Here is a 25954-nt window from a genome sequence, read left to right as displayed (position 1 = left end):
ATGAGTTTGCAGAAGTTATATAAGTCATCTGACTTTGAAATATGACCCTAACAGCTTGCGTTTTTAGTCAGTGATTTCCAACCAATAAATTCATAAAGTCATTTTTCGATAATGCATAACTTCATAACAGAGGTAGTTGAACAATGTTGTGAGCTGGGGTTCTGTCTTCAAGAACCAAGGTGAGCCTTCTAAACAACCTGCCTCTGCACCTGCACTCCACCTGCATTTCATCACGGGTCACAAACTCCACTGCGAGCTTGAACTCTGCGTGGATAAAACCAAACATCCTGGGCAAAGTCAGTCATAGAACATAGAAAATACAGCACAGAACAGGCCCTTCGGCCCACGATATTGTGCCGAACCTTTGTCCTAGATTAATCATAGATTATCATTGAATTTACAGTGCAGAAGGAGGCCATTCGGCCCTTTGAATCTGCACCAGCTCTTGGAAAGAGCACCCTACCCAAACTCAACACCTCCACCCAACACCAAGGGCAATTTGGACATTAAGGGCAATTTATCATTGGCAAATTCACCTAACCCGCACATCTTTGGACTGTGGGAGGAAACCAGAGCACCCGGAGGAAGCCCACGCAGACACGGGGAGGACGTGCAGACTCCGCACAGCCAATGACCCAAGCCGGAATCGAACCTGGGACCATGGAGCTGTGAAGCAATTGTGCTATCCACAATGCTACCGTGCTGCCCTTAAGAACAAATAAATCTACACTATATCATTTTACCGTAATCCATATACCTATCCAATAGCTGCTTGAAGGTCCCTAATGTTTCCGACTCAACTACTTCCACAGGCAGTGCATTCCATGCCCCCACTACTCTCTGGGTAAAGAACCTACCTCTGATATCCCTCCTATATCTTCCACCTTTCACCTTAAATTTATGTCCCCTTGTAATGGTGTGTTCCACCCGGGGAAAAAGTCTGACTGTCTACTCTATCTATTCCCCTGATCATCTTATAAACCTCTATCAAGTCGCCCCTCATCCTTCTCCGCTCTAATGAGAAAAGGCCTAGCACCCTCAACCTTTCCTCGTAAGACCTACTCTCCATTCCAGGCAACATCCTGGTAAATCTTCTTTGCACCTTTTCCAGAGCTTCCACATCCTTCCTAAAATGAGGCGACCAGAACTGTACACAGTACTCCAAATGTGGCCTTACCAAAGTTTTGTACAGCTGCATCATCACCTCACGGCTATTAAATTCAATCCCTCTGTTAATGAACGCGAGCACACCATAGGCCTTCTTCACAGCTCTATCCACTTGAGTGGCAACTTTCAAAGATGTATGAACATAGACCCCAAGATCTCTCTGCTCCTCCACATTGCCAAGAACGCTACCGTTAACCCTGTATTCCGCATTCATATTTGTCCTTCCAAAATGGACAACCTCACGCTTTTCAGGGTTAAACTCCATCTGCCACTTCTCAGCCCAGCTCTGCATCCTATCTATGTCTCTTTGCAGCCGACAACAGCCCTCCTTACTATCCACAACTCCACCAATCTGCGTATCGTCTGCAAATTTACTGACCCACCCTTCAACTCCCTCAGCCAAGTCATTAATGAAAATCACAAACAGCAGAGGACCCAGAACTGATCCCTGCGGTACGCCACTGGTAACTGGGCTCCAGGCTGAATATTTGCCATCCACCACCACTCTGACTTCTATCGGTTAGCCAGTTTGTTATCCAACCGGCCAAATTTCCCACTATCCCATGCCTCCTTACTTTCTGCATAAGCCTACCATGGGGAACGTTATCAAATGCCTTACTAAAATCCATGTACACTACATCCACTGTTTTACCTTCATCCACATGCTTGGTCACCTCCTCAAAGAATTCAATAAGATTTGTAAGGAAAGACCTACCCCTCACAAATCCGTGCTGACTATCCCTAATCAAGCAGTGTCTTTCCAGATGCTCAGAAATCCTATCCTTCAGTACCCTTTCCATTACTTTGCCTACCACCGAAGTAAGACTAACTGGCCTGTAATTCCCAGGATTATCCCTAGTTCCTTTTTTGAACAGGGGCACAACATTCGCCACTCTCCAATCCCCTGGTACCACCCCTGTTGACAGTGAGGATGAAAAGATAATTGCCAACGGCTCTGCAATTTCATCTCTTGCTTCCCATAGAATCCTTGGATATATCCCGTCAGGCCCGGGGGACTTGTCTATCCTCAAGTTTTTCAAAATGCCCAACACATCTTCCTTCCTAACAAGTATTTCCTCGAGCTTACCAATCTGTTTCACACTGTCCTCTCCAACAATATCGCCCCTCTCATTTGTAAATACAGAAGAAAAGTACTCATTCAAGACCTCTCCTACCTCTTCAGACTCAATACACAATCTCCCGCTACTGTCCTTGATTGGACCTACCCTCGCTCTAGTCATTCTCATATTTCTCACATATGTGTAAAAGGCCTTGGGGTTTTCCTTGATCCTACCCGCCAAAGATTGTTCATGCCCTCTCTTAGCTCTCCTAATCCCTTTCTTCAGTTCCCTCCTGGCTATCTTGTATCCCTCCAATGCCCTGTCTGAACCTTGTTTCCTCAGCCTTACATAAGTCACCTTTTTCCTCTTAACAAGACATTCAACCTCTCTTGTCAACCATGGTTCCCTCACTCGACCATTTCTTCCCTGCCTGACAGGGACATATATATCAAGGACACGTAGCACCTGTTCCTTGAACAAGTTCCACATTTCACTTGTGTCCTTCCCTGCCAGCCTATGTTCCCAACTTATGCACTTCAATTCTTGTCTGACAACATCGTATTTACCCTTCCCCCAATTGTAAACCTTGCCCTGTTGCACGTACCTATCCCTCTCCATTACTAAAGTGAAAGTCACAGAATTGTGGTCACTATCTCCAAAATGCTCCCCCACTAACAAATCTATCACTTGCCCTGGTTCATTACCCAGTACTAAATCCAATATTGCCCCTCCTCTGGTCGGACAATCTACATACTGTGTTAGAAAAGCTTCCTGGACACACTGCACAAACACCACCCCATCCAAACTATTTGATCTAAAGAGTTTCCACTCAATATTTGGGAAGTTAAAGTCGCCCATGGCTACTACCCTATGACTTCTGCACCTTTCCAAAATCTGTTTCCCAATCTGTTCCTCCACATCTCTGTTACTATTGGGGGGCCTATAGAAAACTCCTAACAAGGTGACTGCTCCTTTCCTATTTCTGACTTCAACCCATACTACCTCAATAGGGTGATACTCCTCGAACTGCCTTTCTGCAGCTGTTATACTATCTCTAATTAATAATGCCACCCCCCCACCTCTTTTACCACCCTCCCTAATCTTATTGAAACATCTATAACCAGGGACCTCCAACGACCATTTCTGCCCCTCTTCTATCCAAGTTTCCGTGATGGCCACCACATCGTAGTCCCAAGTACCGATCCATGCCTTAAGTTCACCCACCTTATTCCTGATGCTTCTTGCGTTGAAGTATACACACTTCAACCCATCTCCGTGCCTGCAAGTACTCTCCTTTGTCAGTGTTCCCTTCCCCACTGCCTCATTACATGCTTTGGCGTCCTGAATATCGGCTACCTTAGTTGCTGGACGACAAATTCGGTTCCCATTCCCCTGCCAAATTAGTTTAAACCCTCCCGAAGAGTACTAGCAAACCTCCCTCCCAGGATATTGGTGCCCCTCTGGTTCAGATGCAACCCGTCCTGCTTGTACAGGTCCCACCTTCCCCAGAATGCGCTCCAATTATCCAAATACCTGAAGCCCTCCCTCCTACACCATTCCTGCAGCCACGTGTTCAACTGCACTCTCTCCCTATTCCTAGCCTCGCTATCACGTGGCACCGGCAACAAACCAGAGATGACAACTCTGTCTGTCCTGGCTTTCAACTTCCAGCCTAACTCCCTAAACTTGTTTATTACCTCCACACCCCTTTTCCTACCTATGTCGTTGGTACCAATGTGCACCACGACTTCTGGCTGCTCACCCTCCCCCTTAAGGATCCTGAAGACACGATCCGAGACATCCCTGGCCCTGGCACCCGGGAGGCAACATACCTTCCGGGAGTCTCGCTCGCGACCACAGAATCTCCTATCTATTCCCCTAACCATTGAATCTCCTACAACTATTGCTTTTCTATTCTCCCCCCTTCCCTTCTGAGCCCCAGAGCCAGACTCCGTGCCTGAGACCTGACCGCTAGGGCCTTCCCCCGGTACAAAGAACAAAGAAACAAAGAAATGTACAGCACAGGAACAGGCCCTTCGGCCCTCCAAGCCCGTGCCGACCATACTGCCCGACTAAGCTACAATCTTCTACCCTTCCTGGGTCCGTATCCTTCTATTCCCATCCTATTCATATATTTGTCAAGATGCCCCTTAAATGTCCCTATCGTCCCTGCCTCCACTACCTCCTCCGGTAGTGAGTTCCAGGCACCCACTACCCTCTGCGTAAAAAACTTGCCTCGTACATCTACTCTAAACTTTGCCCCTCTCACCTTAAACCTATGCCCCCTAGTAATTGACCCCTCTACCCTGGGGAAAAGCCTCTGACTATCCAGAGTTGACTAGGTCAACCCCCCCAACAGCATCCAAAACGGTATACTTGTTTTGAAGGGGAACGGCCACGAGGGATCCCTGCACTGTCTGCCTGTTTGTTTTTTCCCCTTGTCTGTAACCCAGCTATTCTTGTCCTGTACCTTGGGTGTGGTTACCTCCCTGTAACTCTTCTCAATCACCCCCTCTGCCTCCCGGATGATCCGAAGTTCATCCAGCTTCAGCTCCAGTGCCCTAACACGGTCTTTGAGGAGCTGAAGTTGGGTGCACTTCCCGCAGGTATAGTCAGTGGGGACACCGGTGGTATCCCTCACCACCCACATCCTACAGGAGGAGCATGTAACTGGCCTAGCCTCCATCCCCTCTTACCTTACAGAATATAGCTGCTGTGTGGACTAACTAGATCTCCCACTCTTCTCCCAGTCAGCTACACTTTCTGTAAATTCCTGGCTCTCTTCGCACTCTTTGCGGAAATGTCGGAAACAAAATGAAAGGAGCACCTTACTCCCTCCTCACCTAACTCCCTCGGTCACCAAACTCTCACTATCGTACTTTAATGCACCAAATTCAGCACTCCCTCGGTCACCAAACTCTCACTATCGCACTCAAATGCACCAAATTCAGCACTCCCTCGGTCACCAAACTCTCACTATCGCACTCAAATGCATCAAATTCAGCACTCCCTCGGTCACCAAACTCTCACTATCGCACTCAAATGCACCAAATTCAGCACTCCCTCAGTCACCAAACTCTCACTATCGCACTCAGAAAGCACCAAATTCAGCACTCAGTGCAAACAAAGTCTGCATTGTAGGGGATCACTTTTATACTGTGAATCTAGCCTCTGAAAAACTGGCCTAATCCAATTAACTAATTAACAAGCTCCAGCTGCAAGTGCCTAGAAGTAGATGCCTGTTTAAAGCTGATTGAAAATTCACCTTCTTCTAAACCAAACAGCAACTTTTAAGTTAATTAACTAAATAAAAGAAAGACTAAGCTTTAGATAAAAATGAAGCCTTATACTCCCTCGGTCACCAAACTCTCACTATCGCACTCAAAAAGCACCAAATTCAGCACTCAGTTGAGTCATGAGTTGGGTGCGTGCTTTGGAAGTCAGGAAAGAGCCCGGCTCATATTTCGTAAGCCCAGCACTAAAATTTAGCCCAGAGTTAACATTTCAGGTCAATGTTCTTCCATCATAACTGGGAAAAGTCTTATTTTTTTCAGATATTTAAGTCCAATGGAATCATGTAAGCTGTAAACTGTGAAGTTCCTGTTTGAGATGGTTTAACAGTTAGGAAAAGGAATAACAAATTAAGTTCTTTTGACTCCAAACTTGTGTTTCATTATCAATGGGATGCCTATGTAATCCCATGGAGATGACGAATTTCTGAAAGGAACTAAGAATTTGTCAATCGAAAGTCATGTATACGTTGATTCGAAGTTACAGCAGTGAAAACCAGTGTGAACAACAGTGCCGAGGTCTATTGATTTAATTCAGGAACAAAATGGCTATTTATAGTTTACACACATAGGTCTTTAATAAAGGTCTAGCAAGCATATCTTTCCTCAACTCAATTTACAGCATAGCCAGAAAAACAATTCTTAAAATGGACAGTACTTTAAGGAAGTTCACATGTGGTCGCTTGTAATCTGACAACACAAACTACTATTGTCCAAAATATTTCATGCAGCTGCAAATGTGGTTAGGCTTGAGGCCAGCAGGAGCTGAAATACCACATTACTCAACAGTTCTTTTCCCACAATGCATGGTTTTGCAGACTGAAGTCATATTATCCCGAAACTGACAGTATGATCACATGCTTCAGTTCCTGATGCATTTTCTTCCTGTTTCTCAACCCTCTTCTCGGGTGCACAAAATAAAGAGGAACTCCACCAGGTTAATCTAGCAATTTAATGCTCGTGTACTCTTGTTTTATAGACATCTAGGTTTAAATTACAGGCTTTGACTGATGTTTTCTACCCTGAGTCTGTATTTCACACTTGCTCTTGGGAAATGGGTGGCATCCTTAAAGCACTCCTTTATCCATCACTAGTTGCTATTCAGCCCAAAAACCACTGGATTGTGTCAAATTCAATTTCACAGCTGGTTGCTGTGAGACTTGAATTCAAGGGCTGGGATTCTCCGAGCCTCCGCGCTCAGCGTGGGCGGCGAATGGGACGTCGGACCCGCAACGCCTTTGTGCGATTCTCCGGCGACCGGAGAATCGCCGCTAGTCGTGCGCATGCGGTCGACACGGCGCCGGTCAGGGGCCGTTGAAAGAGGCCCCCGCGGCGATTCTCCGCGGACGACCGGCCGAGTTCCCACTGGCATGGTTCTCGGTGGTAGGAGCTCGGAGTTGCGGCTGCGGTGGCCGTCCATGTGGCGGGCAGAGGATCCGTCACCGGTGGGGGGGTCAGGCCCGCGACGGGGGCCACCAATCAGCAGGCGCGCGCGATCTGGGAGTGGGGGTGGGGGGGGGTACTTCTTCAGCGCCAGCCCCTCCGGAGCACTCCAGGGCCCTGCACGCCCCCTTAAAAACGGAGAATCATCCCAGACTTTTTAGAAAAAGGTCTGGAGTGATTCGTGCCTGTTTTCCCATGGGAGTGGGGACATAGCCCCATTATTGGAGAATCCCGCCCAAGGTCTTCACATTTCTGGCTAAATGGGAGGACCAGGTGATGGTGGCAGTGTGAGGGAGAAAAACAGATTTCTTGGTTTGTATGCCTCAGGGGTAGTCCCGGGTTGTGGATCCTCACCAACCTCAAAATACAGGCTATGGAACGTAACTGAGGCATAAATGGAGAGGAAGTCAGTGGTCTAGGCAGATCTGCCCCACTAATGAAGCCATATGGAACAGAGGCAGGAAGTCATGGGGTGGATTCATAAATGGAGGAAAAGCAAACTCCATAATGCTAACACAGAAAACACCATAAATAATTTAAAGGCTAATATGTTGATCTAACAAACGACACTGTCAAACAAATAGCCTAAAAAAAATAACATTGTGCACGTGTTCAGCTATAAAACTTATGTCTTAAACCTAAAAAGAATATTTCCACATCAGCTCCTGACTAAAATACAGTATATTCTTATTTCTTTGTAAATAAAAAGCATTACTTCAATATTTACTTTAAATAACTAATTTATTCCTAAATAAATGACAGAATCTGTACTGCTAACAGAAGTGTCTCCGGCTCATCAATAAATTCACAAGTGAACCGTGTTACAAAATTTTGAACGACTTGCACAATACTTAGCACGTTTTCCCTGATAAATATAATTCATAAAATTACAACTTTAAAATGTAAGAACCCCAGAAAGATATACAGTAAGTTTTCATTTACACTGCCCTGTTTTAAGTCATTTCATTTTAGTTAATGGGGCCAATCATTAACGTTTAGTGTCGGGATTTTTGTTTGAACATTGTTTCCTGTCAGGTCTGACATGGGGTTGCGTGGCTCGATTGGCGCCATTTTTAAATAGCCTCTCCTACTCCCTGACCCTCCCAGTTCCTGCTGACCCACCCTCTGCAACCCAGGAACTTCTGCACTGTAAGGTTCTTTCTGTGAACGTAAAGCAGCTCCTCCTGCCTCTCGCCACTCATCTCACGCATCCTTGCTTACAGCGAGGGAAGTAACATGAATGTGGGGCACTAAGTGAGAGGTTCAGCGAGCACGGTGGGTGGCAACCAGGAGAGTCATCGAGCAGGAAACGCGGTGAGCTGAAGAGGTGATGAGCCTTAGAGGCAGGGAGCAGGAGAGACAGCGAGCTGGAGGTAAGTAGGAACATTCAGCATATTTCTTCATTATTACATTTCATTTACAAATATAGGAATTTAGCAATATTTCAACCTGCATGGTATAATTGTTTTTTCTGATGGTAATAGTTCTACAAAACCTAACTGCAGATTTTACATTATTGGGAAAACCTGATTTGCAAATGTTGTTCGATTTAAAGTTGCACTTGGATTGGATTTACTGTCCCATATACCGAGGTACAGTGAAAAGTATTGTTCTGTGTACAGTCCAGACAAATCGTTCCATACATGAAAAAACATTGGACATACAGAAATACACAATGTAAATACATAAGACACAGGCGTCAGGTGAAGCATACAGAATGTAGTACTACTAAGTAGAGATGATGTGGAAAGGGATCAGATCAGTCCATAAGAAGGTCATTCTGGAGTCTGGTAACAACGGGGAAGAATCTGTTTTTGAACCTGTCAGTGCGTATTCTCAGACTTTTGCATCTCCTTCCTATAGTGTTACCTGCGTGGTCGATAACACGTGTTACTCAATCCTTGGCTGATGGTGAGGTCCTCTGAATCTTGTTGAAGAAGACTCAAACTCGTCCAGTAACAACAAAAGTTTATTGAGTAACTATAACTATTAATGCGCGAGTTCTTTACCTTAACATGGGAACTAGGAATTGGATAACAAGATTTAACAATTGTAACTAAATGTAACTCCACTAACTATCTATGTGATTCTGATGTTTCCCTGTTCACAGCACACCCGAGAGAGAGAGACAGAGACCCCGTGTGGCTGCCCTTTATACCCCTGTTTGTCCAGCCCTCTGGTGATCATGTGGTGCTGCTATCTACCCATTAACCCCTTGTGTACATACACCTACAGAGATCACCACATCTTCCCCTTTTTAATGTGCTACAGGTTTTCTGTATGGTGTAACGAAAACTAAACAAACATAATGAATGAAGTCAACTGGGAACAGATAAAACAAGTAACGCTGTGTACAGAATGGGATGGTATTAATGACTGTACAAAGTCAATCAACGTTTAAAAAGTCCAATTCTAATGGAGGAGGATTTCAAGAGATGGGATATGGTGTCCCTGTCACTGGCAGGGAGGGTGCAGGCGGTTAAGATGGTGGTCCTCCCGAGATTCCTCTTTGTGTTTCAGTGCCTCCCGGTGGTGATCACAAAGGCTTTTTTTAAAAGGATTGAAAAGAGCATCATGGGTTTTGTGTGGGCCGGGAAGACCCCGAGAGTGAGGAAGGGATTCTTACAGCGTAGCAGGGATAGGGGGGGGCTGGCACTACCGAGCCTAAGTGAGTATTATTGGGCCGCTAATATTTCAATGGTGAGTAAGTGGATGGGAGAGGAGGAGGGAGCGGCATGGAAGAGATTAGAGAGGGCGTCCTGTAGGGGGACTAGCCTACAGGCTATGGTGACAGCCTCATTGCCGTTCTCACCGAGGAACTACACCACAAGCCCGGTGGTGGTGGCTACACTGAAGATTTGGGGACAGTGGAGACGGCATAGGGGAAAGGCTGGAGCCTTGGGGGGGTCCCCGATAAGAAACAACCATAGGTTTGCCCCGGGGGGAATGGATGGGGGATATGGAATGTGGCAAAGAGCAGGAATAACGCAACTGAAAGATCTGTTTGTGGATGGGAAGTTCGCGAGTCTGGGAGCGCTGACCGAGAAATATGGGTTGCCCCCAAGGGAATGCATTCAGGTACATGCAACTGAGGGCTTTTGCGAGGCAACAGGTGAGGGAATTCCCGCAGCTCCCGACACAAGAGGTGCAGGACAGAGTGATCTCAAAGACATGGGTGGGGGATGGTAAGGTGTCAGATATATATAGGGAAATGAGGGACGAAGGGGAGACTATGGTAGATGAACTAAAAGGGAAATGGGAAGAAGAGCTGGGGGAGGAGATCGAGGAGGGGCTGTGGGCAGATGCCCTAAGCAGGGTAAACTCGTCGTCCTCGTATGCCAGGCTAAGCCTGATTCAGTTTAAGGTATTACACAGGGCGCATATGACTGGAGCACGGCTCAGTACATTTTCTGGGGTGGAGGATAGGTGTGCGAGGTGCTCGAGAAGCCCAGCGAATCATACCCATATGTTTTGGTCATGCCCAGCACTACAGGGGTTTTGGATGGGGGTGACAAAGGTGCTTTCAAAAGTAGTGGGGGTCCGGGTCGAACCAAGCTGGGGGTTGGCTATATTTGGGGTTGCACAAGAGCCGGGAGTGCAGGAGGCGAGAGAGGCCGATGTTTTGGCCTTTGCGTCCCTAGTAGCCCGGCGCAGGATATTGCTAATGTGGAAAGAAGCCAAGCCCCCGGGGGTGGAGACCTGGATAAATGACATGGCAGGGTTTATAAAGCTAGAGCGGATTAAGTTCGTTCTAAGGGGGTCGGCTCAAGGGTTCACCAGGCGGTAGCAACCGTTCGTCGAATACCTTGCAGAAAGATAGATGGAATGGAAAAAAGGCAGCAGCAGCAGCCCAGGATCGGGGGGGGGGGGGAGGAGGAACCAGAAGGACTCTCAGGGTTGTTAATATATACTGTATAATATGTATAGGTCGTTGCTACAGATAATTATATATTGGACTGTTAAATTATATTTTTGGAGAGTGTTACTTGTGATAAGGCAGTTGCTAATTAGGGTTAGTTTTCATTTTTGTTATTTATTATTTATTCACTTTCTGTTTATAAAATAGGTCATTGTTATTTGTGTTGTTATAATATTGTGTAAAGGATGCACAATGTACTGTGTTGGTTGACCAAAAATTTTCAATAAAATATTTATTAAAAAAAAGTCCAATTCTAACGAAAAACTTTGTGAGTCCAGACTGTATGCATTTGATCAGGTGGGTTGATCCTGTCGCCTGTCATTGAGGTGGCAGTGTTGATGTCGCCATGTCATTGTGACTGTCAGTGTTTATGTGTGTCCGTGAGGACATCATGAAACATCGGAATGGTCGAAGTTGACGTTAGTAGCGGACTTTCTTTTGTGCTTGCAGTGTTGACCCCGTATGTCATCTTTTTTGCAAGCTGGGTTGGGTGATTGCTGCGGCGCAGACACAAAATCACGAGATCTGTTGTTGTTGTTGTTGTGGATTTGTTCACTGCTTTTATCAACAGTGGGTAGACATTTAATGTCTGCTGCTGGCTGCTCAGACAAGGCAGATAGACCGTCATAGTCTTCCTCGCTCACGGCTGTCGCTCCGGAGTCGTCGCTTGTGGCCATTCTGGAGCCTGTCAACGAGCTCGCGATGGAGGCCGGTATCACTCCCTCAGTGGAGTCAATCTGTGCTCTCTGTATGCGTCGCCTTCTGCTAGGATATGTGACATGATTTCTTCACGCCCCTCATTGGGGAAGCTCATACTCCCAAAGGATTGTGGGATTGCCATTAGTCCCCAGCCAGTGGTAAGCAGGCAGGCTATACCAGAGATCCTGCTCACTACTCTCATTCCTAGCCTCATAAAATCTAGCTGGAGAACCTCATCCCTCTTCCTAGTTTTGTTCTTGGTATTGATAGCCCCCCCCTCCCCCTCAGAACACTGCAGCACCTCAGTGATATCTTTGCCCCTGGGTAACAGAGAGGCAATAATGAATCTTGGATTCATCGAAAAGATATTAGGTGAGGTATAAGTTGTGAAATTGTGTACCAGTCAGTTCATCGTTCCCTAATTAGCCTTTAAATGTTCTCATTTATGCACTGTTGCATATTCACATAAGGATTCTGAAAGTTCAACGTAATCAAAGTCTTTGCAAAGACCAGCACTGTTTCAGTATGATCATGCTAAGGCAATACATAATACTGACAATGAATTTCAGTATGTTTGAAGAGATTTGGGCAAAACCTGTAGGATAACTTTGAATTGCACTTATTAAGGAAGCTCAGATTTCATACATTACAGTTTCAAAGACATCATGAAGCTTTTCAATATGTTTGAGGGCAAGAGGAAACATGAAAATACAGTTTAAGTATCTATTTTGGGCAGTTATAGTACTATGATGCCAGACAATTATCATCAATACAAAGTATTTAACTTTCATAATCTGGTATCCAAATTAAGCAATTGGTATTATTCTGTACAGCAAAAAAAAATCCAACCAGTATTTGAAAAGAAGTTGCGATGACTATTTCAAATTGTGTTCAGTTTCTGCAGTAATTGCTGTTCGTGTTCATTTTGGTCTTGAGCAGTTTGATAAACATTGTGAAAATGTTCTTGGAATGTAGGAGAGCAAGTTGCGGAGCATTTTGGAAGTAATGACCATAATATCATCACAATATAGTGGAAGGATAGAAATCGTAGTGGGTGGGGTGTGGGTGGTAAAAGGCAAGGCCCTTGACTGGATTAGGATGAGGGAGCGGGGGAAATTACAGTAAAATAAATAGATTAAATAGATGGAAGAATTAGCAGATAGGTCAGATGTACAAAATAATTAAACAGGCGATGAAAAGGATACATGTGAAGAATGTTCAAATAAGAGAATATTATGTATATCAAAGGCTGTTTTTTTCCATGGTTAAATGGTGGTATTTGATCACTTTGAAAACTAGAATCAGAACTTAGCAAGTTCAAGATGGATAATAACAATGAAAACACGGACCATAATAAAAATGAAAACACGGACCAATGTGAATTTTTAAGGAACAACATTGAAATTTACCTATGATATCAAACTGTAGGAGTTAAGGCAGATTGTGATTAGGATTGAAGCAGGACGTGAGTTCAGTGCAGAAAAATATGAAATACTGCATTTTGAAAGTGAAAAGGGACTGAAATGCAACTCAAGCAGTCAAATTTTAAGTGGATCTTGTTGTGCAGATATGCAGGTTTTAAAGTTTGAAGTTCAATTATGGTCACAAAAAGGCAACCTGAACCCCTGGTTGTATATCTCCTCATTCGGGGATCATGGCCTAAGAGGGCATTGGTGACCATGCGCTTCCATAGGATTGATCCATGGTTAGGCTTGGCCAAAGTGCTGTTGTGGTTTGTCATTGCCTTCTGCAATATGGCTGACAAGGCGCATTGGACGGATTTACAGACTGATAATCAAATGTTTGGTCATGTTACGAACATGTTATTCCATGGCCATCAAGTCCTGAAGTGGTGCCTGAACCTGGTGTATCGAGAAGCATAAAATACAAAAGCATGGGAATCATCATTTAATCACTCCTTTTACATAAAATCAATGGATTAGGTGCAGCATAGATTATTGATGATATTGACAAAAGGCGAGTTACAATTATGAAAGGAAAGGCTTGAGAAGATGGTGCTTTATTTCACTGGAAATGCGATATGAGGTGATCTGAGAACGGCATCGAAGGTCATGAAAAGTTATGATGCAGTAACAATTGATATTGTCCATAGTGTCCAAAATTGCCCTGAGTGTTGGGTGGGGTTACTGGATTATGGGGATAGGGTGGAGGTGTGGAACTTGGGCAGGGTGCTCTTTCCAGGAGCCAGTGCAGACTCGATGGGCCGAATGGCCTCCTTCTGCACTGTAAATTCTATGTTCTATGTGGTTGTCATCCATTTTGTCGACGAGCTGCCATGTTGTCATGGTACTGGATTCTCCCACCATGAGACCCGTACGGAACATGGCACCCATGTTGCTGCCGCAATGACCATCAGATCCAGAGAACTGATCCATGGCTGAGTGGCATTCGTCAGCGAGCAAATCATCGCTTCTTGTCAAGGATGTGTCATGGTGCTCTATTTGTCCAATGAGGAACTCATCCCCTGAGTAATCATCGTCAATGAACAAATCTTTTGCTATGGATTTGTCATTGTGCTCTTCTCTTTGGGTGTTGCAAATGGTATGTTTCAGGGTGCTGCGGCAGTGATCTTTAACTGTGAGTGGATGCTCGAGCTTCATTCTGTCGCTGGGGAAAATAATTTTTTGTTTTGAGACGTTAAACCCCTTTTTCTTCACTCTTGGGCATTTTGGATGAGGCGTGGTGATGTAAGGTTCCTCAGTTACTGTAACCGTGTTCACACCGTAGTAATCATCATAGGCAAGGTCATCATTTTCGGACAGGTAATCACTGAATATTGGTTGGCGGTCCATAGATGCCACGTTCCGAACGTCACAGGGTCTTAGTTGTTGTCCCGTGGAAGTCATCTCTGTAGCACAGCTCGACATTTGAAGGCATAGTGGTTGTACTTTCCACACCTCAGGCACGGTTTGCCATAAGCTGGACATTGTCCTTTTAAGTGGGCGTGTCCGCAGTTATGGCAGGTCATGATGCCGTCCTGGCACGTTTGCACATGCGCAGTAGTGTTCTCAGCCGGTTCCAGGCTCCGTGCGAACTGAGCATGTGTGTGGGCCACTTGCAGATTCGCGCGCGCGGCTGGAGGAGCGCCTTCGAGAAGCCTGGGCCACCATTTTGACTGCTCCAACCTCGTGGTGGAGGCCTTGGTCCCGGTAAGTAAACTGTTGATATTGTGCTTCAGTGATTTCATGAGCAGAACATAGTTGTGTAGCCATTTCAAGATCAAGATTTTTGTGCTTAAGGAGAGATTTTCTGCGTTCCTCATCAGAAATGCCACTGACAATCTGGTCTCTGATGAGGGAGTCACGGAGGGTCTCATAATTACAGGATTGGGCCAGCAGCTTTAAGTCAGTGAGAAAGCTGCTGAATGATTCTCCTGGTCTTTGTATGCGCCTGGTGAACTTGAAGCATTCAAATGTTTCATTCACCTCCGATTTGCAGTGGGTATCGAATTTTTTTATAATTGTCCCACTTATTCTTGTCCTCCCCTTTGGCATAGGTAAATAAGTTATATATCTGCATGGCCGGTTTCCCTGCCGCAGCTAAGAGGTATGCAATTTTTTTATCTGGCACAGCGGTCATGTCCTTAATTTCCAGAAACAAATTAAATTGTTGCAGGAAAATCTTCCAATTATACTGGAGATTACCAGAGGTTCTGAGGTGTTCGGGAGCTAGAAGTGATTCCATCTTACCGGTTTGTGCCCGAGAGATCAGAGTGTAGCAATGCCTTTCTTGGCCGAATATCTTATCCGAGTTTTTTTGTTTTTTTTTCTCTTGTCTGTCGAACCTAAGCTAGCTAGTTTCTATTTTCATTGTTAAGGCCAACACACTCCGTGGTACCATGTAGTGTTACCTGCGTGGTCGATAACACGTGTTACTCAATCCTTGGCTGATGGTGAGGTCCTCTGAATCTTGTTGAAGAAGACTCAAACTCGTCCAGTAACAACAAAGGTTTACTGAGTAACTATAATTATTAATGCGTGAGTTCTTTACCTTAACATGGGAACTAGGAATTGGATAACAAGATTTAACGATTGTAACTAAATGTAACTCCACTAACTATCTATGTGATTCTTATGTTTCCCTGTTCACAGCACAGCCGAGAGAGAGACAGAGACCCCGTGTGGCTGCCCTTTATACCCCTGGTGGTCCAGCCCTCTGGTGATCATGTGGTGCTGCTATCTACCCATTAACCCCTTGTGTGCATGCACCTACAGAGATCACCACACTGCCCGATGGAAGAGGTTGGAAGAGAGAACAACTCGGGTGGGAGGGGTCTTTGCTACCTGCTTTTTCAAGAACGTAAATGAAGAATTGCTGTATTCATTCAGCATGACTCAAATAAATTCAATAACAGTTTAAGTCATTGATAGCCCAATCAATTTTGAGGATGAAGTTATATTCCTCCATGTTTTATTTTATACTAGATTATGCTATGTCATCCCTCGGAGAGGTTAAAAGTTAATGATTATATACTCAAAGTAATATAAAGTATTCTAAACTATAAGTTGATATGGTTCACCATGATTAACACAAAAAAATTGTCAAACTAAATTGCCGGTAAGATCCTTGGGAGTTTCCTCACGATTGACCACTGTTAAGGTCATCATAAACCCCATCTATGTCTTTTCACAGTTCCCATCAACATTATGGCAATTAATAAGGAGAGACCCATCATATGTTCTGGACCAGAAAGGTTCAAGATACAATCCCTTCAAGCTACAGTCCTTGTTTCTCCAATTCTGGTATCTTGTGCATCCCCAGTGTTTTATTGATTAATTCAAGGGATCTGGGGTATCTGGCTACGCCATTTATTGCCCATCCTTAATTGCACTCGAGAAGGTGGTTGGTGAGCTGCTTTCTTGAACAACTGCAGTCCATATGGTGTAGATACACTCACAGTGCTGCCAGGGAGGGAGTTACAGAGTTTGACCCAACAACAGTGAAGGAACGGCAATATATTTCCAAGTCAGGGTGGTGAGTGGCGTGGAGGGGAACCTCCAGGTGGTGGGGTACTGAGGTATCTGCTGCCCTTGTCCTTCTTGATGGTGGTGGCTGTTGGTTTGGAAGGTGCTGTCTAAGGAGCCTTGGTGAGTTCCACTCCACTACAGGCAGTCATGCTCTCGAAGCCCCAAGCACTGGAATTCCCTTTGAAACCTTTCTTCTCGACACACCTTAAAACCCACCTCTTTGACCAAACTTTGGCCAAATGTCTTGCTTTTTGTCTTTTTTCCAAATATCGTCTTATGTGGCATACCTGATTAAGGTCCTGGAAAAAAGCAGCTGGAAACAGCATTGCAAATAGTGTCATTATTTCCCCAGCGTTGTTTCAGCTCTAATTATTCTCCAGCAACTTGTGTACACTACGTGGTCGACCACTACTCAGTTGGTATCACTCTCCCGTCTGAGTCAAAATGTTATTGGTTCAAACTTCATTCCAGGATTTGAGCACAAAGATCAAGGAGTACTGCATCTCCGGAGGTGTTTTGGATGAGATGATATCAACAAAGTCTCGCCTACCTTCTTGGGTATACAGAAAAGATTCCATGGCAGTATTTCAAAGATGAGCATGGGAGCTATCTCCAGTGCCTTGGCCAATAGTTATCCTGCCATCAAAAGCATTCTAACAGACACGTCTGGTCATTATTGTTCGGTGTTGTGGGATCTTGCTGTGCACAAGTTGGTGTTGCATTTCCTACATTATAACAATGATTATACTTCAAAAATACTCCATTGTAAAGTGCTTTCCCATGTCCTAGGATTGTGAAAGGTAATAAACAAATACAAGTCTTTCTTCTTTCAGTCTTGCTGAACGGATGTGTCTCAAACTTTTTACTTCAAGGAGGTAACTGCAATATTTCTGTTGGGTTCCAAGAGATTAAAAGTAGAAGTTTTAAGTAGATCAAAGACAAAAAGCTCAGAATCAGTCCCTGTTTGAGTAACATGCTGAAAATTTGCAAGGGGACAGAAAGAGGCTGAAATTCAATCAGAAACCAAAAGTAAGATTTAGGGTGAGATTTTCAGGCCGTTCACGCGGGCGGGATCTTATAATACCACCGAAGGTGCACCCCACAGCCGTTCAATGGGAAACCCCGTTAACAATGGCAGTACCAGAAGATCCTGCTGCCAGCCACTGGCGAACTGTCCCCGGCTGCTGTAGAACACGCCATGGAGGGGGAGGAATATCCTGCCCATAGCAACACTTCTGCCACGTGGTCAAAAGCTTTTTTTACATTATCCATTCTAGCTTTTTGCTGTCATCAATCATAAACAAGAGTTCCTTTTGATCAACAAAACTGTGGGTGCATTCTGGGGGTCTGCAGTATACTCAGTTGGTGTTTCAGCAAACAGGTCATAGTAAAAATCCATTTGTATCGAGATTGGAAAAGTCAGTGGAGTGCACTACAGAGGGTGAAGACCTTAAACGAACTAGTGTAGAGGAACAACAGACTGTACGACCGACATTACTTACCTAATTTGTAGGCAATAGCATGCTGAATTTCTAAAGCTTGCTCGAAGAAAGTAGGAATGATTGGCATAGCTTTGAAATCCCATTCACCCATGTCTGAACTCACTGACCTACAATGGCTCCAGATCCAAAATATCAAATTCTCTCATTCAAATCCCTCCCATGCCTTAACTCACGTAGCCCTCCCCTTCTCATCTCTGAAATCTCCTCCAGTCCTCTGAAACGCCTCCAATTCTGAACGTGTTCATCCCTTCCCCTTCTCTTTGCTCTGGTAGCATTTGCCACAGCACTTAATCAACAACCACTGCCTTCCAAGACACTTCAAAAGGAGAGTAATCAGACAGAAATGGATGCTGAGCCAAAAAAGGCAGCAACAAATTAATTCGGTTTATCATATAAATTGCACAGATCCCAAACCCAGGCACGGGATTGCCACGCGAGATTGACTCTCGCCTGTGAACTAAAATAAAGACACCGCACCAACTTTGTTCTGACAGCTCATTGGAATGATTTCTCCATGCAGCCAGTCAGGTAGCACAGTGGTTAGTGCTGTTGCTTCACAGCGCCAAGAACCCGGTTTGGGTCACTGTCTGTGCGGAGTCTGCACGTTCTCCCCGTGTCTGCGTGGGTTTCTTCTGGGTGCTCCGGTTTCCTCCCACAAGTCCCGAAAGACGTGCTTGTTAGGTGAATTGGGCATTCTGAATTCTCCCTCAGTGTACCCAAACAGGCCTGGAGTGTGGTGACTAGGGGATTTTCACAGTAGCTGCATTGCAGTGTTAATGTAAGCATACTTGTGACACTAATAAAGATTATTGTTATTGGCTGCCCACGTGAGAAGGGACCTCAAAATCCAGTACCGTTCAAAGCTAGCCTGCACCTCCTAAAGGAGCGGTGCACTGTGGCTGCAGCAGGTGCTGGCAGCCGCACAGGAAGTGAATCTGTCCTGAGTATGGTACAACATGGGAGGGAGTGATCGCTTAAGATTTTTGGAAGCTGCCCTGGAGATCTTGATGATGGAAGAGGAATCTATATCCTTGGGAGGCAGGGGCTATGGGGGGGCGGTGGGTTCCAGACATGCAATTAACCAGCAGTGAAAGCAGACAGTCACCCCAGATGCAAGGCGCAAGGATCTGAATGCAGTGCCGCAAAAAATTCAATGATGTAGCACGAGACCAAGGTCAGTGAAAGGCACCTTCAAGTACCAGATCTATGATTCAAGGTGTAACCTTTTAGCAAAGAAGATATCAGCTGAAAGTTGGCAGCATGGGTCTTGAAGAAAATGCATTGGTATATGTGTTCTCTAATGTAGAAAGTAGTTATTGCTTTTACAGATATATAAATCCCGGCATGTGGTAGCTGTAATAAACTGCGGTGTTAATGGGCGTGTCTATTAGTGTGGGGGCCAGTTAACTCAGTTGATTAGATGACTACCATGGGGTCAAAGTAAGGTCAACAGAACGGGTTTGATTCCGAATCCGGCTGAGGTAGAATCGGGACCTGCCTCCTAGCCCTGCCCTGAGAGTGAAAGGTGCTGACAAAGCACCACTGACAAAAACTTACTGAGTAAAATGGCTCAAGATGAAAGATCATTAGGCAATGAGTTAAGGACCTGCTTTCAGGCGCAGAACACAGAAATAAACAAATGAACCTATTGGCGTGCAACTTGGATTTAACCTGAGGGAAGTGGAGGAGGTGGCAGTAAATGTGGTGTGCCAACTAATCAGGTGAGGATAATGAAATTGGGACTGTCGTGCAAGGATATTTATGTGAAGGGCAGGATAGTCAGAGACCCAACCAAGCACATCATGCTGTGTGTAGTTGAGAATAAAAGCTGCTGTAGGCATGATGTTATAGATTAGGAAATTATATTTAAAATTAGTTTCTATGTGATTAATCTTCTTCTTTGGGTATATACTATAACAGCACTGCAGCTGTTCCTTTGAACTTATCTTGCTCAAATGCGATTGGGTAGGAATAAAAATTGGGAGAAAGGTTTTTGCGTGATTAGTGAATAGCATAAAGAAATATGAGAAAAACAGATTCAGCCAGTTGAAGGATGCAAATTCATAATCCCAACATGGGGGGATGATTCAGAAAAATTTACAAAAAGCAGGTTGAACATTTTAACATACCTGGGCCGGAATTTTCCGTCCATTGGGAATCTCTGTTCCAGCTGGCAGCATACCCCCCGCGGCATGGGGTGCCTTCAATGGGAGTTCCCATTGACACACTGCGGGAATAGTGAATCCCACTGCCAGCAAACAGCTCGCCTCCGAGAAACATGCAGCTGGGGATGGGAGAATCTCGCCTCTGACATGCAAAGGAACTCTTTTCCCTGGGAGAACAAACTGAAATAATTGTATTATAAAGATGACAGTATATAGAACATAGAACAGTACAGCACAGTATAGGCCCTTCAGCCCACAATGTTGTGCCGACCATTTATCCTAATCTAAGATCAGCCTAACCTACACCCCTTCAATTTACTGCTGTCCATGTGCCTGTCTAAGAGTCGCTTAAATGTCCCTAATGACTCTGACTCCACCGCCTCTGCTGGCAGTGCATTCCACGCACCCACCACTCTCTGTGTAAAGAACTTACCTCTGACATCTCCCCTATACCTTCCTCCAATCACCTTAAAATTATATCCCCTCATGACAGCCATTTCCACCCTGGGGAAAAGTCTCTGGCTATCCACTCTATCCATGCGTCTCATCACCTTGTACACCTCTATCAAGTCACCTCTCTGCCTTCTTCGCTCCAGTGAGAAAAGTCCGAGCTCCCTCAACCTTTCTTCATAAGACATGCCCTCCAGTCCAGGCAGCATCCTGGTAAATCTCTTCTGTACCCTCTCCAAAGCATCCACATCCTTCCTATAATGAGGCGACCAGAACTGGACACAATGGGCACGATTCTCCCATGCCGCGCCGTATGGGAGAATCGCCGTTCACGCCAATTTTTCCCGCGGCGCCGGTCCGACGCCATTCCGCCATTCTACCAACTGGCGAGAACGGCTTCATCGAGGTCGGCACCACGCTTGCCAGAGATTCGCCCGAGGCAGTAATAACAGCAATTCTCCCTGCCCCCCGCTATTCTGCGGCCGGGATGGGCCGAAGTCCCGACGGCGTGACCCCAGGTCACACCGTCGCCGGTCACCCCTGGTAATTAAAGTCGTCAGCCAGCACGACTGTGGAGGAGGGAGATGAGTGGCGGCCCTCACCCCAGGCAGAAGGAAGTTGCGTCCACGGCCGGTGATGGCGGGGGGGGGTGTCTCTGATGTGGATGGCGGGAGCGGCTGCCCTGCAGGTTGCCATTCGGCGCCACCAACGCAGGCGGCTCAGAGAAGCTGCTGCAGAGGCGGCTGCAGCAGAGGGACTGGCTGCACACGGCCCCGTGGCAGGCGCTCATGCTGCAGGTTCCCACGCCCGACACGTCCAAGAGGAGGCGGAGGGTGACAATGACCTCCACGTCGTCGGGCAGGCAGAGGTCGACAAATTCAGATCCTGATGGAACGCCGAGGGAGGAGCACGAGCAGGTGGTCGGGCCAAGGCGGCGGAGGCACCCCTTGCGGCCTTGTGTGTACCGGGACCACATTTCGTTCGAGGACCTTCCGGACGCGGCATGCAGGAGGAGACTCAGATTGAGTCGGAAGACGGTGGCACATATATGCCACCTAATGGCGCACCTGGCACCACGTGGAACGGGGGGAGGACATGCCATCCCGGTGAGCGTCAAGGTCACGGACGGTTGCCCTCAATTTTCTTGCCAAGGGGTCCTTCCAGGCGTGCAGCGTGGACCTCTCTGGAATCTCTCAGGCATCGGTGCACCGGTGCATCCAGGCCGTTACCGATGGCCTCTATGCCGTCGCTGAAAGATACATTAATTTTCCGGAGAACCGCGCACACCAGGCTACCCGGGCAGCGGAATTCGCCTCAAGTGGCCGGGATCCTGATGGTCCAGGGCATCATTGATGGGGTGCACATCAACATCCGACCACCCTCGGAGAACAGGGACATTTTCCTGAACAGGAAGGAGAACTATTCCATGAACAACCAGGTGGTCTGCGACCATCAAATGAGGATAATGCACGTGTGCACCCAATACCCAGGCAGCGTGCATGACGCGTTCATACTGGCACAATCATTCATCCCCGCTATCTTCGAGGGATCCCCCCCCCCCCCGGATGAGGGGCTGGTTGCTGGGTGACCGGGGTTACCCGTTGCGGTCGTGGCTGATGACACCTCTACGGAGGCCACAGACCAACAGGGAGACCCGCTACAATGAGGCCAATGCTGCAACCAGGGGTGTTGTGGAGAGGTGCCTCGGTTCCTCAAGATGAGATTCCGGTGCCTGGACCGCTCTGGAGGCGCTCTGCAGTACCACCCCGACAGGGTCGGAAGAATATTTGTGGCCTGCTGCGTATTGCACAACATCGGTCAACAGAGGGGCGATGTCATTGTCATGATACACAAACACACACATCATGATAGACACACCAACAGACAAATCAGCACACACAACACCACAACCAATCATAGACAAGGACAGAGACAGTATAAGAGAAGAAACACGACACCTGGTGGCCAGTAGATCTGGAGACCAGGACAAGGACAGGACCTGATTAACATCACACACAGGGAGTCACCACGTGCAGAGTATCAAGACAGAACTGTAAATAGCATGTTAGAATAAAACAGCGTTGTACCAAATACAACCGTGTTGGTTCATCTGTACATCAGAACACCCAACACTACAGTCATGGAGGAGGATGCACCGGGTGAGCCCAATGAGAGCGACACCTCTGAACATGAGGAGGAGGAAGAGGAGGGGGAGGATGGGGTGGGGGGGGGCAAGGCTGCTCGGCGGGCATGCTGGATGGCGTGGTGCCAGCCTGCTCTGCCCGCTGCCGACCAGATGCACCAGGGACAGAACGGGGGGAGTCAGAGTGTTCCTGTACCTCCCTTGCTGGAGTAACCGGGACGGGCACCGGAACCTCCTCCTCCCTCGGGGAGCCCGGTGGCCCCCAGCCTCACTGTGGGACGGTGGTGCGCACGGAGACAGGCGCCATTGCACCACCGACACCTGGCGCTGCCAGTCCTGGAGGCCCGCTGTGGAATCGACCAGGGTCTGAACGTTCCCAGCAATGGAGCTGGGGGAGTGCGCCATCCCGGTCAGAGACAGTGTTACCTCCCGCTGGGTTTGGGCGACGCCGTCCATCACATGGGCAAGGCCGCAGATTCTCTCAGCGATGGCCTGCTGAGACTGGGCCAGACCCCGGAGCGCGGCGGCAAGGTCCAGCTGGCTCTGGGACATTGCTGCCTGTGAGACGGCTGCCCTGTCGTGGGCCACGGATGACGCCTGCACATGAAGCCCCAGGCCTTGCTGGGCCTGGGCTGCCCTCCGACCGTCCAGCACGTTGGCTGCTCCTACCTCCACCTGCTGTTCCGGTACGGATGTATGGTGAGCACCAGTCAGTGACCCAGAAGCCTCATCACTTATGTGCCCAACCAAGGTGAGTGTATCTGCGATGGTTGATGTGGTGGGTGACAGCAGTGCCGCATACGCGAAGTCCTCATCTGTCCCCAGGTCTGGGGTCTCCTTGCTCGAACCTTTCCCCAGTGCATTTAGTCCGCACCCTACGTTAGGTGCCGTGCTCTGGATGTCCATCGTCTGTCGCGACGTCCTCTGTGCCTCACTGTCCTGTTACCGTCACAGTCCTGGCTCGCAGCGCCCTCCTCGTTCGTCTCACTGCCATTTGTGTCCTGACTGTCCGTCCTGACATCTCTGTCTGTCCTCTGTGCGTCCCCCTCAGTGGCTTGGCCTCAGAAGAGGGCCCTCCTGCCCGTGTTCCTTCCCCTCTGCCGTGCGTCCCTGTGGGCGGCAGAGATTGGAGCTGGACGGCGGTGGCGTGACTGAGAAGTTCCAGGATGATCAGCTCCTGGCCCTGGAGAACACAATAAGGCACGTATCGTTAGACACGAGGAGTCGTGTGTGAGGGGGTGGAGGGGGCAGTGTGAGGGGGTGGAGTGTGAGGGGGTGGAGTGTGAGAGGGGTGGGTGTGGGGGTAGTGATGGGCTGAGGGACTGTATGCAGACAGGGGATTCTCGCTTGGTGCTGCGCCTCTGATCTGGCATGGCGCTACCTCCCGGCTGGCAGCTCCCCTAGCGAGCTCCAGAGCCCTCTGCTCATGCACAGTAAGAGGGTGAAGCTCAGGTGATCCCCCTCCGGTTCTTGAACGCTCCCGGTGGTTGTGAGCAGTCGTGTCCCGTGGGGGGGGGTCAGGGTTAAGCGGTCATCAGCAGGACGCAGATGTTCGCACCATTATCACTAGGTGGGGACACTCGGACACACGCCATGGCACCTCTCCACGGGGGGGGGGGGCATGTGTCGGGGTACATGGAGCCCCACCACCCTCCCCTCCCGCATGAAGAGGGGGGGGGGGGCAGTCTCGGGGTACTTACCCTCAAAGCCCTCATGAGGTCATGTAATTATTTCCTGCACTGGTTTCCCGAGTGTGGGGAGGTGCCCCACAGGGCTAACCGCTATGCCAACCTCTCGCCATCCCCGCTTCACGGTGCTGCACGGCTGCCGGTAGCTACATCTGGGGCCAAAGGATGGCCCTGCGCTCCTCTACTGCGTCTAGCAGTGTCTCGAGATGGCTGCCCCGGGTGCTGGGAGCAGCACGCCGGGGCTCAGCCATCTCCACACTTCGGGGCCTGTGTGCTGATCGCGCACTTAATATGACACGACGCGGCGTCATCCTAGCGTCGCGCGATGACGCCGCTGCTCTGGCGCCACGCCCACTGCGTTTCTCACGGCCCCGTTGCTGGCCCCTTTTCGGCCCCTGAATCGATCGCGGCGGGGGCCGTTTTGCGTGGTGGTGAAACGCGACGGCGTTCACGACGGCGCGGACACTCTGACCCGCGATCAGAGAATCGTGCCCATGATTCCAAGTGCGGTCTAACTAGAGTTTTATAAAGCTGCAGCAAAACCTCGCGGCTCTTAAACTCAATCCCCCTGTTAATGAAAGCCAACATACCATATCTCCCACATTTTCGAATGAGGTCCATTAGAATGCATCAATCAGCATGTTTTTTACTCCAGCAGGCCAAAAGGGTTCTTCCCAAATCAACAGACTCTGGATCTCTCTCACACTGCCCACCCCAAATAGGGTTATGACCTTGGGTTGCAGCCACCAGTACATCCACTCCCATCCACCCATCACCTTCACCACCCGCACAACCTGGCAGGAAGGAGGTCAAATGGTCAATATCATCCTGAAATTCTCAGATGTCACAATATTCTCAGATGTCACAATAGCCTTGACAAGGCTATGGTAGCACAGACCCCAAGCTCCCTAAGAACCATGTCACAGAAGCTGAACAAGTATTTTTAAAACATTTCAGTAACTTATGACCCTGCCAAAGAAGTGATTCCCAAGAAGGTGAGAAGGTTTGGGAGCAATACCAAACTGCTGCCTTTGTTCATCCGATTTACTCAGAGCTAGATTCATTAGCTGAGCTACTTTCTCCTACACTCGAAAAGGGAATTTGTTATCTTAGGATTCAATATATTTAAAGGATAGCAGGAAATCTTGCAAAAGAATCAAGTCTACACCAAGAAACAGGAGCTGGGTTGTAGGACTTTGATATCTATGAGCATTTTTCAAAGCTTTTGAGATTTCCCAACAAGTGTTCCATGACAGTCACTCCCAATATACTGCAGTATTCCACCAACAAAATAATTAAACACAATAGCAAGGTTATAGCCCTCTGCGAAATTGATCATTTTGTTTTGGTAATACATCTGTTGCAGCTACCAGCAACTGGAATGTGTGTGAGAATATACCGGGCATGGCCACAAATATTTCTATCCGGAAAGTAAAACC

The 25954-nt window shown here is 47.5% G+C and overlaps 1 protein-coding gene and 1 long non-coding RNA gene across 2 annotated transcripts in view; one reads left to right on the top strand and one right to left on the bottom strand.

Moving 5' to 3' along the window:
• The window catches only part of LOC140385382 (uncharacterized), an 82296-nt gene extending 64902 nt beyond the window's left edge, over nucleotides 1-17394 (top strand). Inside the window, exon 3 of the long non-coding RNA XR_011933349.1 lies at nucleotides 15692-17394. This is a non-coding gene — a long non-coding RNA (uncharacterized lncRNA). The remainder of the gene's footprint in view (nucleotides 1-15691) is intronic.
• znf704 (zinc finger protein 704) overlaps nucleotides 1-25954 on the bottom strand; it is a 361108-nt gene that overhangs the window by 244543 nt on the left and 90611 nt on the right. The gene's annotated exons all lie outside the window — the stretch shown is intronic.

Source organism: Scyliorhinus torazame, chromosome 11 (assembly GCF_047496885.1).
Source record: "Scyliorhinus torazame isolate Kashiwa2021f chromosome 11, sScyTor2.1, whole genome shotgun sequence".
Taxonomy (NCBI): Eukaryota; Metazoa; Chordata; class Chondrichthyes; order Carcharhiniformes; family Scyliorhinidae; genus Scyliorhinus; species Scyliorhinus torazame.
The sequence above is the reverse complement of the archived record's forward strand: the minus strand, read 5'-3'. Positions and strand labels throughout refer to the sequence as shown.